The sequence below is a fragment of the Triturus cristatus genome, chromosome 2_2, assembly GCF_964204655.1.
Source record: "Triturus cristatus chromosome 2_2, aTriCri1.1, whole genome shotgun sequence".
NCBI lineage: Eukaryota > Metazoa > Chordata > Amphibia > Caudata > Salamandridae > Triturus > Triturus cristatus.
This window is the reverse complement of record NC_140582.1, coordinates 578,683,567-578,697,355: the sequence shown is the minus strand read 5'-3', so window position 1 is coordinate 578,697,355 and position 13,789 is coordinate 578,683,567. Positions and strand designations below refer to the sequence as shown.

Here is a 13,789-nt window from a genome sequence, read left to right as displayed (position 1 = left end):
ACGCTTTGACTATTCTGATTATTTAAGTCCTGAGGAGCAAAACGTTTAGACTCGTTTGGGCAATGGTGCCTCAATAGTTATAGTGGGGCGGACAAAGAAGGAAACATTGTTATCCTGCGCAGGGAGGATTAGGACAATGAGATTAAGAGACAGCTCAATGATGCCCAATGATATTGTAATATGTCCATGAATCTTAATTTTTGATCAATTACATGCTTGGTAAGAGAGTGGACTGTTAGGTGATGTAGACTTTAGAGACCTTAGAATAATCAGTCCATGGTATCCGTTTATCTAAACACTACCTAAGATTCATAAATCTAAATGCCACCCCCCGGAAGACCATTTATTTTGGGTATAGGAAGCATTACTGAATACTTGTCTGAAGATGTAGACATACATTTGAAGACTTTAGTTGTCAATTTGCCCTCATGCATTAGGAATACCATGAACTTACTGAATAAGCTTGATGATGTGACATGGGACCCTAGTGTGATGTTTGTGTACTTAAACATAGTTGGACTGTACAAATGTATACACAACTAATTTGGCCTTTGGGTACTTATTTATTACTTGTTTAGTGGGAGTGCCAACCTAGTGGAACATTAAAAAATGTTGATTGAGTTGGCAGAAATAATTTTGACTAACAATTTTTTTTTCTATTTGGGGGAGAAAGGTACCACCAAATTCAGGGAACTGCAATAGGGTTCAGGTTTGCACCCTCTTATGCCAACCTATTTATGTGTTGTTTTGAGTGAATGCATACCTGGGCCCTGTCAGCTGTAACTGGGTACACTCAATATTTTTTTGGGGTTGCTTCATCGACAGTCTTGATTATTTGGACAGGCACTTGAGTAAACCTTGATTTATACGTCAACTATCTAAATGAGAATGAGTAGAATGTACAATTCACAATGTGCTATAATCAAGAGAGGATGAGACTATTCAGAGTAAATTGTTTTGTAAGGTGACAGTTACTAATAACATACTTAGAGCTGATAGTGCACATCCACATTCAGTCATTACTGGAATCCCGTGTGGGGAGATGGGTAGGCTGCGTAGAAATTGCAGCCAAGACCAAGACTTTGATGGATGCCTACTGGACTTGAGGAAAATACTTGGTGTTTGTGGTTACTGAATAATCAGACAGAGAATAGGATCAGTGGAATTGATAGGAACCTTACCTTTATTCATAAAACTAAAAGAAAAAGATGTGATAACAGAATAGCCTTGGTAACCACATTCACTACTAAGGGAAGTGGGGGACAAGGAGCTCTATGAAGATACAGTGTCCGTGCTCGCAAATAATAAATAAATCAAAATGAAGGGTCACTGTTCCTAAGAGAAGACAGAGGGGGTTGTTTTAGAGAGACAAGAGGGGAAGTCAGTTACTTTTACTTGGTGCCCTCACACATCCTAAGGGATGTCATGTTTCATCATAGGGCGGTGTTCCTTGTCAGGCTGTTGCTGTAATGCCCTACTGGTCTCCCTAAGGGTCGCTTTGGCAGAGATATTTTTATTTTTACGCCGTATGATGAATGCGAGGTAGTGTTCGTGGAATGATGAGTGAATTTAAAAATGGCTAGAGGGTATCTGTGTTTATCGAATTGAATGATAGAGATCCCTCTGTCATGATTAAATAACCAATAAGTTTATGACTGATAGAGGGTTGTAATGGCCCTAAGTAGCTATGGTGTGCTATACAAATGTGTGAGTGAGATAGACTAGGTCAACATCTTTCGCACTTTTAATGGTCTCAGGAGGAGATCCCTATCACTTCTTCAGGACAAAAGAAAAGGTTAAACAAATTGTTCATGTATTGGCAAAGGCCTCCTCAAATGAAGTAGTGCCACCAGTGGGACCCTGGTGGTGGTCCAATCTAAAATGACAAGAGGAGGAGGGGAAGAGGGTACAGACAGACAGTACACAAAAAATAGTTAGTCTTGTCTTTGGTGTGTGAATCTAAATACACCCAGATGGCCCCTAATGGGTGGGCCATATTATTATCTCTGGGTTCAAGCTTGTAAACCAGATGCAGTCTCAGCGATGGCTGAGCAAGTGAAGCCATAGTTTAAAAACAGTGGTGAGGTAATTGAAATTCATAACACACCTCAACATGTTGCCACAATTAGTCAAAGGGTAAGTATATTGTGATGATTAGTACACTTCAACTTTGTTAGATGCCATATACTAGCGTACTTATAAAGAAACATCAAGAGAATTATCAAAAACAGTTAAAGCAGGCTCTAAAAAAGTCAAGCGTTATCGGTATTTCCATTAATGGCAAAACCTGTGTTAAAAGGTGATTTGTGCCTCAAGGGAAGGGGTAGAGAAAGAAATGGAGGGATGTCTTACCTATGGGATATAGAGAATAGTACCCATCAGTCAAACAAGAGGGTGCATTCCGTAACGATCTGTATTAGAAAATAGCACAGTTACGGGTCTTCCCAACTCATAGCATAAAGAGTTTGCATTGTGAAAACAAAAACGTACTCACAGTTGTGGTGGGAGGCACAAGCTACCACACCTGCCCGACCTCTCGTGTGCTCAAAAATGGAAGCGGGCAGAATGCCCCCAAGTATTGTAGTGCTCAGCTTCAGGAAATGGTTTCCAGAGTCACCGGAACCGGTTGCGGTCGTGCTGTGCGCATCCGCCATCTTGGAATGGTGTATGGCTGTCAATGGCAACCCTGTGTGTATTGACTGCGGCCACCATCTTGGAACGGTGATTGGCTGCCAATAAGGGCAAGCATGTGTGTGTAGGTATTCTCAATAAAAAGCCTATGGGGGTTTGTAAATAAAGTTGTACACAACTAAGGGGGTTTGTAAACTGAGTCATCCAGGACAAATGGTGGATAGCTGCTGATATTGGCTAGTTTATGTGTGTTTGTATAGTCAGTACACAGCCTATAGAGAGGGGGGGCTGATATATGGCACCAAGATGGTAGAGAGTAAAGCACAGTGTATTGCGAGAGACCGTGTGTTGAGACAATGTACCTGAATGAAAAGTGCTACTGTAGTTCAATCCAGGTTATATAATCGTTCAGGCCATGGGTATGTGTGCGAAGGCGGAATTCCCAATGTTGTCCTTTTTTAAACAGGTTAGTGGGACTCCAGGTTGGATTAGCCTCCAAAATAGTCCATGTCAAGTGGTCAGTGGAATGTTGGAATTCAATGTAGTGGCTGCACATTTTTGTAGTGCCGTGGCCTCAGCAAACAATTGCTTTTGTGCTCACTGATCTTGGTTTTGATTGGTCTTGTGGTTATGCCTATATAGTGTAGACACGTAATGAGATAAACGCAGTTTTTCATTTTACAGTTTGTGTGTTCTTTCTGTGTCCATCTGAAATTGCCAATATCTAAGGTTTTTGTGTGACTTGTGGAGGCACAGGCATTGCAGCTATCGCATGGATGGTGGCCTTTCTCTGCTGGTAAGTTTCATAGTGTGGTTTGTTGTGTTGCGGTCGGAGGGGGCGGTTTTGTATGTACTAGGAGGTCCCTGAAGTTTTGTGTTTTTTTTAAGGCGAATCTAGGGCGGTCCAAGTTCAGCTTTTCTGTGTTAACAATCTTCCAATGTTTCAAGATGATGTTCTTAATTTTATTAGACATTTGGGTAAAAGCTGTTACGCATGTCACGGTTTCATCTTTGGGTTTGGGAAAGGTTTCCAGTAAGGCTTCGCGGTGGTTGTTGCATGCTCTTTTATTTGCGTTTCTGATCACTTTGTTGGGGTAGTGTCTGGCCTTAAGGTTTTTGCTCAAGTCGTCAGCTTGTTGTCATAATCTTTGCAGTAACTGCAATTCCTCCTCAGGCATAAAAATTGCCCGTAGGGTGAATTTTCACATAATGCTTTTGGGTGATGGCTATTGAAGCTATTGCTATCTGTGTTTTTCTTGAAGGTTGTGATTTTTAGTACTCCATGGTCCAAGGAAATGAGGAGGTCAAGGAAAGGGATTTCCTCCTTGGATTTTGAGAGGGTGAATTTCAGGTATGGATCCACCTAAGTAATCCATAGGTGGAATTCTTGGCATCTTTCTTCTGTAAATCCCCGAAAAAACAGGATGTCCTTGATGTAGCATTTCCATTTGATGAGGTCAGTCTGGTAGGGGTTGGTATTGGAGAACAAGTGTGGATTCGAAGTGGGCCATACAGAGGCATGCCAGGTTGGGCACAAATGTGCTGCCCATAGAGGTCCCATGTATTTGGTGAAACAGTTGTTTTTTATGCTCACACACTCTATAACAAAGTCCACTGGGGGTCATAGTGGTCCTCAGGATGGTGTCAATAACCCTGATGGTGGCATCTTGCGAAATATTAACGTAGAGGGCCTCCACATCGAGGGTGACAACAAAGGTAATCTGCTGAGGAGTCGGAAAGTCATTGATGAGACATAGTGTCTCCTTGGTGTCCTTTAGGAAGGATGGAGTATTCTGTACCAAGGGTTGTAAATAGTGGTCACAGAATTGACTCAGGGGTTCAAGGAGAAATCCCATCCTGGATACTATCGGTCTACCTGGTGGAGGGGGTATGTTCTTGTGGATCTTTGGGAGGATGTAGAAATAAGGAATCTTTTGAGATGTTTTCCCTAGAAGATCAACGTCGTTCTTTGAAATCCACCCATTGGTGGCTGCTTCATTGACCATGATCCTAATCTGTCTAGTTAAGGATTCAGTTGGATCCATTTCCAGTTTCTTGTAGTATTGGCTGTTGGCCAGTTGTTTTTGGCATTCGGTGTCATAGTCTTTCGAGTTCATGATGACTGTGGCGCCCCCTTTATCAGCCGGTTTGATGAAAATGTTCTGGTCTGTTGTCAGGTCCACGATTGCTGTTCTCGGTCGGGCTGGTAGGTTATCAAAAGATGTTGTGGGTTTCAGTTGAATCACGTCTTTTAAGACCGCTTTTTCAAAGGTGAGTAATTCACTCTGAGTTACAGTTGTAATAAACACCATGTAGGGATTTAGAGAATAATGCAGAAACAAATCGGTCCCTTCTCACAGGTGTATCTGGACTAGCAGACACTATTTCAAATAAACCAATTACCTACAGGAGAAGCCAGACTGCTTGAGACAAGGTTTACCAAAAATATTTAGAACCACTCCAGGACAATACTGATAATTGGTTACCTGAACCCCTGAGTGGTTTCTTTACTTGTGGTGGATGTAATGTCTGCCAATATGTACTCAATAAAACAAAGGTATTCAGTTATAATGCCAGAAAAATTTACCATGTGCAGCAGTTCAGTTTGTAATTTATACCTTTATATGCAGTTGCCTGAAGGTATATATAAGAAGTACCAAGACACCCCTTCAGTTGAGGATACAGTACCACAACAGGGCAGCAAAAAATCAGGATGTAAGATTTCCCTTGGCCCAACACATAAAGGGCTGTCACCCAGAGAGATTAGATTTAAAATTTCATGCCATACAGAAAGTGGGGAAAAATCCGAGGTGGCTTCATTTAGAGAATGAGATGCACTATTTCTTGTGAAGATTATGGCTAGGCTTTGTGTTTCCTTTGTGGTAAGGCTGCAAGGATTTTATTTCTTTGAGAAATTGCTTGGGCAATTGAATTGGAGTTGTGAGTATTGACCGTAGTGTTTGAATCTGCTGAGAATCTTTGTTCCAACATTGGAGCATGATTGCTCCTTTGATATATATTAAGACATTATATTTTACTTCGCACCTTTGATTTTCTCATTGAATTTGAGTTTGATGGGCGTCCTGCTGTGTGCTCAGCTGCGGCAGCAATAAATGAGATAATAAGGGAACGTTTGAGCCAATTCTGCTAAGAAACACTTTGATGTCTTGGTGTTATTTGGAATACAGTAGAGATATAGACAATAGGGGTCAAACAAGTCGATGTTACATCAGCGATGCAAGAATTTTCCTTGAACAACGTGAATATATTTGATTTGTTGCCTTATGGTATGGGGAGGCTAAGGGATTGGCCGATTCCGATTAACCTAAATTGTTGATTGGAGTATAATTCTCCAATTGGGTACTTCTTGGAACGTGTTCCTCTCTGATCAGGGCTGCTTATTTGGGAGTGCAACTGAATAGCCATATGGGATACGCATAGCGTAGTTTGAATTAGATAGGCAATATAATTAGGCAACAATATGTCTTTCAATAAGTCTTTTACGCAGCGGTGACCATGGTGAACAAGATAAAAAGGGAATGCTATTTGAGGAGAGGTGTAAATAGTAATGGAATGGATATTCTTTAATAGCATCACCTTGATATACCTCTCAAATAGCATAGGCTACTGATCAGAAAACCTAAAGATAGTGTCACTATTAAATACCTAGAAGATTTACCCCAATTTTTGTAAATTAAATACAACACCCCTGTTCTGCAACATACTTGATTTATCACCCGCTGATACATGGGTGGCCAATTGTAACATAATCCTCCAGTGGGATTTCACATAGACCATTTCCTCTCTGGCCTGAGATTTACGTAGTATTCGGAAACTGAACTCAAAGCTATCCCAGAAGATGTCCAGCATAGCTCAAGTTTTTGATTGGTAGTTTGCTCATCCAATAGCGTTTGTTTCAAATGTGTGCTTTTCTTTGCTACGATCTGGGTGACATTGCCAAAATACTTAACAAGACAGAGATATTTCGGGCTATTGGTCAGCCTGCCGTTGACGTGAATTTACCATTGTACAATAGCGTGCATTTGAATACATGGTGCCCTCTAGATGAGATAATCTAGGGCTAACCTGTGACCTATTAGTGATGTGGTGGGACCGTTTGTACTTTGACGTGCTTGTGTAATGGTGGATATATGTTTCTGGGAAAGTGGCAGCTCATTGGATTACTCGCGCCGCATTTCCAGCATACTGCACGTAGCACATGATTGTAGCTTATTTTGTCCAACAGCACTATCTTTAATATATAGGTGAACATGATTAGTGCTATGTAAGAAGGGCACGGATTGGTTACTTTACGTTTTTGCATGCATTGATTTGCTGCTTTACACTATAAAGAGTGAGTACCCAGGGTGTGGGACACGAGATGGCTGCACATTTGTGTGGTGTTGTGTTGCTCTGCATAAGCTTGCAGGTTAATAGGCCTTGATTTGGGGGCGAAGTTTTATACGGTTAAATGGATTATACTTTGATATTTAATGAATGTATGAAGGATATTTTTTGGTTCAGTGACACAGTTATAATAACTGAGTGTAGGTTTAGGACTAAGCAATTGGACAATGGGACATTGATACGAAGAGAGGATATGGGTATATGGTTTCTTCATATTCCTTATTTGAGCTTTTTATCTATTGGATATTAGGACATATATATTTTTTTATTTAGAAGAATGAAAAAAAGTTATTTCTTTTAATGTGTCTATAGTGCTCTTTCTAAATTTGGTTCAGATAACTGAGTGCTAGGTAGAACTTTATAGCGGATATAATTTTAGCAAATTCTGTGTGGGGTAGGATACTTATTGCAACATCTATTGGAACTGTTTTATTTTTTAGAACTCATTGGGGATACCGATATCAAGCCTTCTCACTTACCTGGCCCACTCTTGTCCAGTAAGAAGTCAAAATAACAAGGAACTCTTTATTGTGAGTAAAAATTGATCTTACATTTCTTTAACTGAAAGATTAGGTTTCATACTGATACCATTGGGGCAATAGAACTTACTTAATAACATACTGTGTATAAATAGTTATAGGATTTTATATATTTCTTTGTAAGGGATTTTCGGAGACTCTCTAATTCTTGTCCAGTGAGGGAGCATCAAGAAGTTTTATAAGAAAGTGAGTAAAACATGGCATTCATTGATACTATGAGCCACATGATATAAATCATACCTTGGGGTTTATCTTTTTCATTGGGTGTCTGTAGAAGACAAGACACAGGTGGTTCGTCTCATTTTTAATATATGTGTGTGTTTTTTTTTAAAGTATGTTACAATGTCAAGTTATGGTGGGATCCATTTGGGTGTTAACCACATTTTTGTGTGATTTATATAGTTGTGTTGAATTTATTAGGTTTATGAAGCCATTGTATGTTTTTAAATTGTTATTTGTTAATACATTTGTCTGGATGATTTGTAATTCATCTGTTATATATATTCAAAAGAAATGCTCCATTTTGCTGGGGGCCTCGGACTCTGTAGGGCGGGCTCAAAATTGATAGGAATGGAGAATCCTTTTGGCATGTGAAAAAGAAAGTAGAGCCCACAGCTTCGACTTATTTCCCAGCTGACACTTTATTCGTCTTTTCAGCATGGCAGCATAACATCACTCAAAACCCCTACGCGTTTTGGCATTACCCTTGCTCACAGGTGAGTGCATCTATTTATAGTCCAAGTGGTCATGTGGTTAACAGTTCCGACCACAAATCCCAAAATGCACCAATATACACATATTGCAGCATGACATGGCGCGCTTTTCTTTTCTGCTTTAATAGCGTACTTGCACAGCTAATGTCACAAAACATAACTGATGTACCTCATTTTTGTGTGATTTATATAGTTGTGTTGAATTTATTAGGTTTAGGAAACCATTGTATGTTTTTAAATTGGTATTTGTTAATACACTTGTCTGGATGATTTGTAATTCATCTGTTATATATATATTATTCATTTACAGCCCTGATGAAGTCCTCTTACAGGATGACATGCGTTGGCTGGGCTGAAGTCTGATATTTTGAAGAATAAAGACATTGTTTCTGGATATTATATCATGGCTCCTTTGTTATATTGGGTCTTAAGAAGAGTTAATTGACTTGATCAACGTGAATGAATAATGGACTAATGGAACTTTCGGTAACATTTTTGGACTATTTATGCACTCCCTTTTATATACTGTTTCTCATTTGTGTTTATGGTTTCAGAGCAGTTTCCCAAATTTAGAAGGGATGGGTAACTGTAGTATGCATCCTATATATGTGGGATGGTAAAGAGATATCTGAAGCTAATTTCCCTAGATACAAGCAATGCTGAAGAGGGTATATCTAAAATGACCACCTAATTCGGGTTGGATTTAGACAGGTTAGATTCTATCCCCAAACAAGAAACATGGGGGTTATTGGATCCCCAACCAGTAGTTTGCACCAAAATATATATGTAATGGGGGATGTTTCCTTATAATTAGAAATGTTTTGACTGATTACGGCTTTTATGTCTTTCTTGTCTCCTAGAATATTTGATTTTATGGTGAAAAGCTTTTATATGTATGAATTCAAACTGAAGAAGGCAGTGGATAAACAGTAGAATACCGCCAAAACTCTCGTTGATAGATCTTTTGATTTACATTGTTTTTTAAAAAGAAAGATATTTAAAAAAAAGTGAGATTTTCATACAAGTTGGTGATTGAATATTATTATTTTTGCTGTTGTCCTTATTTGGGAAGTGTTAGGATATGTGGGATAAAAGACAACAAGGAGGGGAGTATCCATTAATGAGAGAATGAATGTAACCATGACAGTGTGAAATATACATTGAGAACTGAATTTGGTAATTACATATATAGTGTTTTTAATCTTTGTGTTAATACACTGTATTCTCGAATCATTGTTTATTGAATCTTTTAGTGGGATTTTTTTTATTAATCATTGTATTTAAACTTGGATGATAACAATAAACACGAATGACATTTTCTAACAAAGGAGACATAGTCATATTTTGGTTAGAAGCAAATTTATGTTTGGCGCATTTGTATTGGGTTGTAGGGGAAACAGTGTGTGTTCCACACATACCACAATAGCATAGAAGGGAAACGTTTTGTACTGGGTACACTCTATCCCGTCCCTTCTGGCTTGAAATGGTATCTCTTCTTTCATTTGAAGATGTACTTACTACAAATAGTAAGAACACCTGACAGTGCATCTTTATTAAATAACAACACATACCCAAATAAATCATATTTTATCCATAAAATGTTAATGGTAATGTCGTACGTCATGTCACCTGTGAGTTCATCAATGTCATTTGATATGTGATCCATCATTGTGGGTAAGGTCACGAGCGCTGCATTTGTTGTGTAAATTATGGTTGTACGACTAATGGATTATGGAGCTAACCATAAGTGGAAAATTTAAGTTCAGCTGTTTTAATTAACAACTATAATTGTACAGTGAATATGAATTAATTAATATACATGTACTGCAATTAAGTGGAGACGTACCTTGGGTGCATGTTGTCGGCACCCTGCATCTGGTTAGGGTGTGCACATGCTAAGAAAAACGACCGGTTGCAGTTTAAGAATCAAGGTGTCTGCAATTTGTGACTTTCTTTTATGTGCTCACATGCAGAATGAATAGGTAAGTTGAAAAATGTTTTGTCACTAGGCCCCCAAGCTAACCGATTGCCTAATTCACATGTTTCACCATTCCATTAATAACAATGAAAGAGCGCTTAAATGGTAATAGTGGTGGTGTTTTGTATTTTAACATGCACCACGCGAGAATGTTGCTGAAGGGCTAGAGCAGCCAACTTTGAAGTTGGGCATCCAGGTTAGAGTCTGGCTGAGGCTCAAACATTCTGTAATTCTGGGCAAATCACTTAATCTCTCCGTGTCTAAAAAAAAAAAAAAAATGAATGTGTTTGTCTGTAATGCAACAGGTGCTCATTTAAAGCGCTCTGATACCGTCTGTGGTGTTTGCACTATATAACACTGCAAAAATAAAAACCTATAGATGCAAGAAGCTTATTAATGGTATACTCAGCATTGGGAAAGTAGCAGGAGTTTATTGTGGTAAAGAAGAAGACTTTGATCGTGCAGCAGGTGTAAAATTGGATGAAAGGATTATCGAAGTGGTATTTATTTGTCTACAATTTCTTTGTAGCTGTGAATACGAATATTAACCATCATTTAAGAACAAGAGGCTTGATTTTGTCTCTTTTTCTTGCACAACCAAATGAAAGCATAGGTACCTTATCACAAACCATAGACATTGATAATTGTTATATCCTTAAGTTACATGCAAGTACTTCGAGGCCTTACCGTAAGCAACCTTTCTGTGGTACACTGGTCAATCTACCTTGCATCTTATACTTGAAAGGAACCTAATTGTCACCAATATTATGGCGTGACACTTTTTGAGCGAAGATCAAATGTTGCAATTAGTTACTTGAAGGCATATCCAAAAATAACATTTCTAAATCTTAGTTGCTACATAATTCTGGAGCAAGAGCATTGGGGAAATATCTCACTGCAATAATATTGTCCCACAAGTCTGGGAGGGCGAAGGAGAGCTGTTAATCACACCCAAAAAATGCCATTGGTCGGGTTGAGGTATTTACCAGATAGCGAAATGCCTCACATTCTCTGTGTTTTGACTTGGAAATTAGTCTTGCCATACAGATTCTTTATTTAACACAAAGGGACAGATTTCCAAATTATTAACACAACACAGTGCAGAACCCGAATTTGCTATGCTTAATAAGATTGGCCTGCTCTTGTGGTCTTCCTCTATGCTGCTCGCCAGATGCACAGCATCACGGAGATGAATATGAGCTTTCTAGCATAGGATTTGTACTGGAAGCTTACCATTCCAACACAACTTCCTATGTCAAGACAAACACAGAAGGATCCCAAACACTTGATGTGTGCTGTGCACTTCAGCGCATATGTAATGCATCCATTTTTTTGATAAATGAAAACATTTCTCCTTTTAGCACCTGCTTCAATGAGGCCTTTGTTTTTTAAGCGAATCTCAATAGGGCTAGCTTAGTAAATTGATCTTTGCTTAAAAAATGAAGGGTGTTTGCATTGTAATGCCCACTTGATCCAAAGCAGAGCTTTGGGCTTTTTGTGCAGAAAAAAGGAGACCTTTCCAGCGCAAAATGGCTTTTGCACTGGAAAGTAAATAGCCATGCATTTCTTTGTGCCATTTTGCTTGACTTTGCAACAGTGGAAAGTGTTGATAAATGTGGTCCAAATTCTGCAGGTTTTAATTTTTTACCCAGCCTTTTCTCTGCGATCAATTTTAGCCCGTTTGACCTGCCTGAATCTATCAGAATAAAATTGCGTGGGTGTGTTAATTATTATGCAACTCATAATCCTCATCCCTGTGCAAACTCATGTCTTCACATGAATCGGAATTTATTCCTGAACATGCAATCAGGGCCTTGGAGGTCTAGCAGTAAGCTATTCCTTGCATTGCCAAAGAACACAGCAGGTGTGATTGCCTTCATATCTCCTGCTAACACATTACAGAATCTGGTACCGGAATCATTAGGGGCAGCAGCTCTCATTTAGGATGCGATAAAAATATTCCTCTTTTAAGTTTGCAGTAGATGACGGCTGCTGTGCTTAGTTGTTTTGGGTGTTCGGTGCTCTTTAAATGTACTTTGATGATTAAACATCAATTTTACTAAGTTTATCTGCTTTGTCATTTCTTACAGTTCCAGCCTTAATAAAACCCTACTAAAATATGACAGGTTATTGCTGAAGACATACCCGAAAAATATTGGCATGAAATACATTAGGCCACTGAAGTTATTTTGACAGACTATGCTAAACTATTTTTAGTTTAAAAAGTGCAACAGCATAATCTTTCTCCAAGTGACTGAAGAAGGTAAATACAACTCTTTGTAGTCTTTGTGCCAGATGTCAGCAATACTCTGGGGATCTTCCATGCAAGTTTTGGTTTTGACTCAAGTTACAACACTACTGGGTACAAGTTCATACCATGGTAACAGATATAGTTCCATTTCCCTTTCTCGCTCAGTTTTGGATCATGTCTTTTATATTGTATGGTGAAATGTTAGTGGATGATGGAAACGGGTATGATCAAGTATCAAGTTTAACTTGATGCTCAACACTTGTAGCCTGCTTCACAAAAAATTGCTAAATCTGCAACCCTAGATTACTATTTATTTGCGGGTGGAGACATTACTTTTTGGTCTTCACCAACATTTCCAGTAGTACTCTTGGAAAGCTGTGCCAAGTGCAGGCTTCCATTCGTACAATTGGGAATGTCAGGTGACTCTTTCTACCAGTTCCTGGTTTAAATTCTCCATAGCGGGGAAGTCCACAGAGGGGAAATGGATCCTTCTTTGCAAAAGTAATTTTTTTCTCTGCCAGAGAAATCCCTTTGCCTACATCCTCACCAAATTCCTTAATCTCCTGCTGGGTCCCTTTGGATAGCTCCCCCACCCAATCTCGTTCGGAATGGAGGAGAGTGCGAAGCTGGCATAAGATCCAGACGGGAAATCTCACAGACACCCTTCAGAGACTACCCCTATGCAGACCGGAGGGAGGTTATACCAACATTGACATAGCCAGCCAATCCCTTAGTAACACCCTCCAATCAGCTATAGACCACCTAGCTCCAGAACGCAGGGAAAGAATAAAGCCCAAACATAAGGGGGCTCCCTGGTTCAATGAAGCTTTGCGGGTAAACAGGCAGAGCTTGCGTAAAGTGGAGAGACAGTGGAGGAAAACCTATAACTCCACTGACCTGATCCTTTACAAAGCTGCTCTGGCTCTATATAAGAAATCTATCACTTCTAGGAAAGCCGAATACTATGAGGCTCTGATTACAGATGCCCCTAATAAACAGAAGGAAACTTTCAAGATCTTAAAGGAACTCAGCAAAAAGGTCGACGCCAAATCAACCTCAATACCTTTCAACGTCAATACCCTGCAGACTTTCTTTCTTCAGAAAGTGACAGATATTCTCTGTGAGATCAATAGATCTCCTGTTGCTCTGAATTCCCAGGAACTGGCGCTGCCTTCCTCCTCATCAGCTCAATTCCTCACAGATTTTCCCCCTTTGGACTCAGAAGCCCTGGCATCATTAATCAACAAAACCAAATCCGGTTCACCGGCCG

At 39.4% G+C, this 13,789-nt stretch overlaps 1 long non-coding RNA gene across 1 annotated transcript; it reads left to right on the top strand.

Moving 5' to 3' along the window:
* Positions 1–7,493: 7,493 nt before the first annotated feature.
* LOC146862536 (uncharacterized) lies at positions 7,494–8,826 on the top strand. Its single transcript, XR_014978473.1, has 3 exons — positions 7,494–7,568; positions 8,235–8,293; positions 8,601–8,826. It is a non-coding gene; the product is annotated as an uncharacterized LOC146862536 (long non-coding RNA).
* The last annotated feature ends 4,963 nt before the right edge of the window (positions 8,827–13,789 follow it).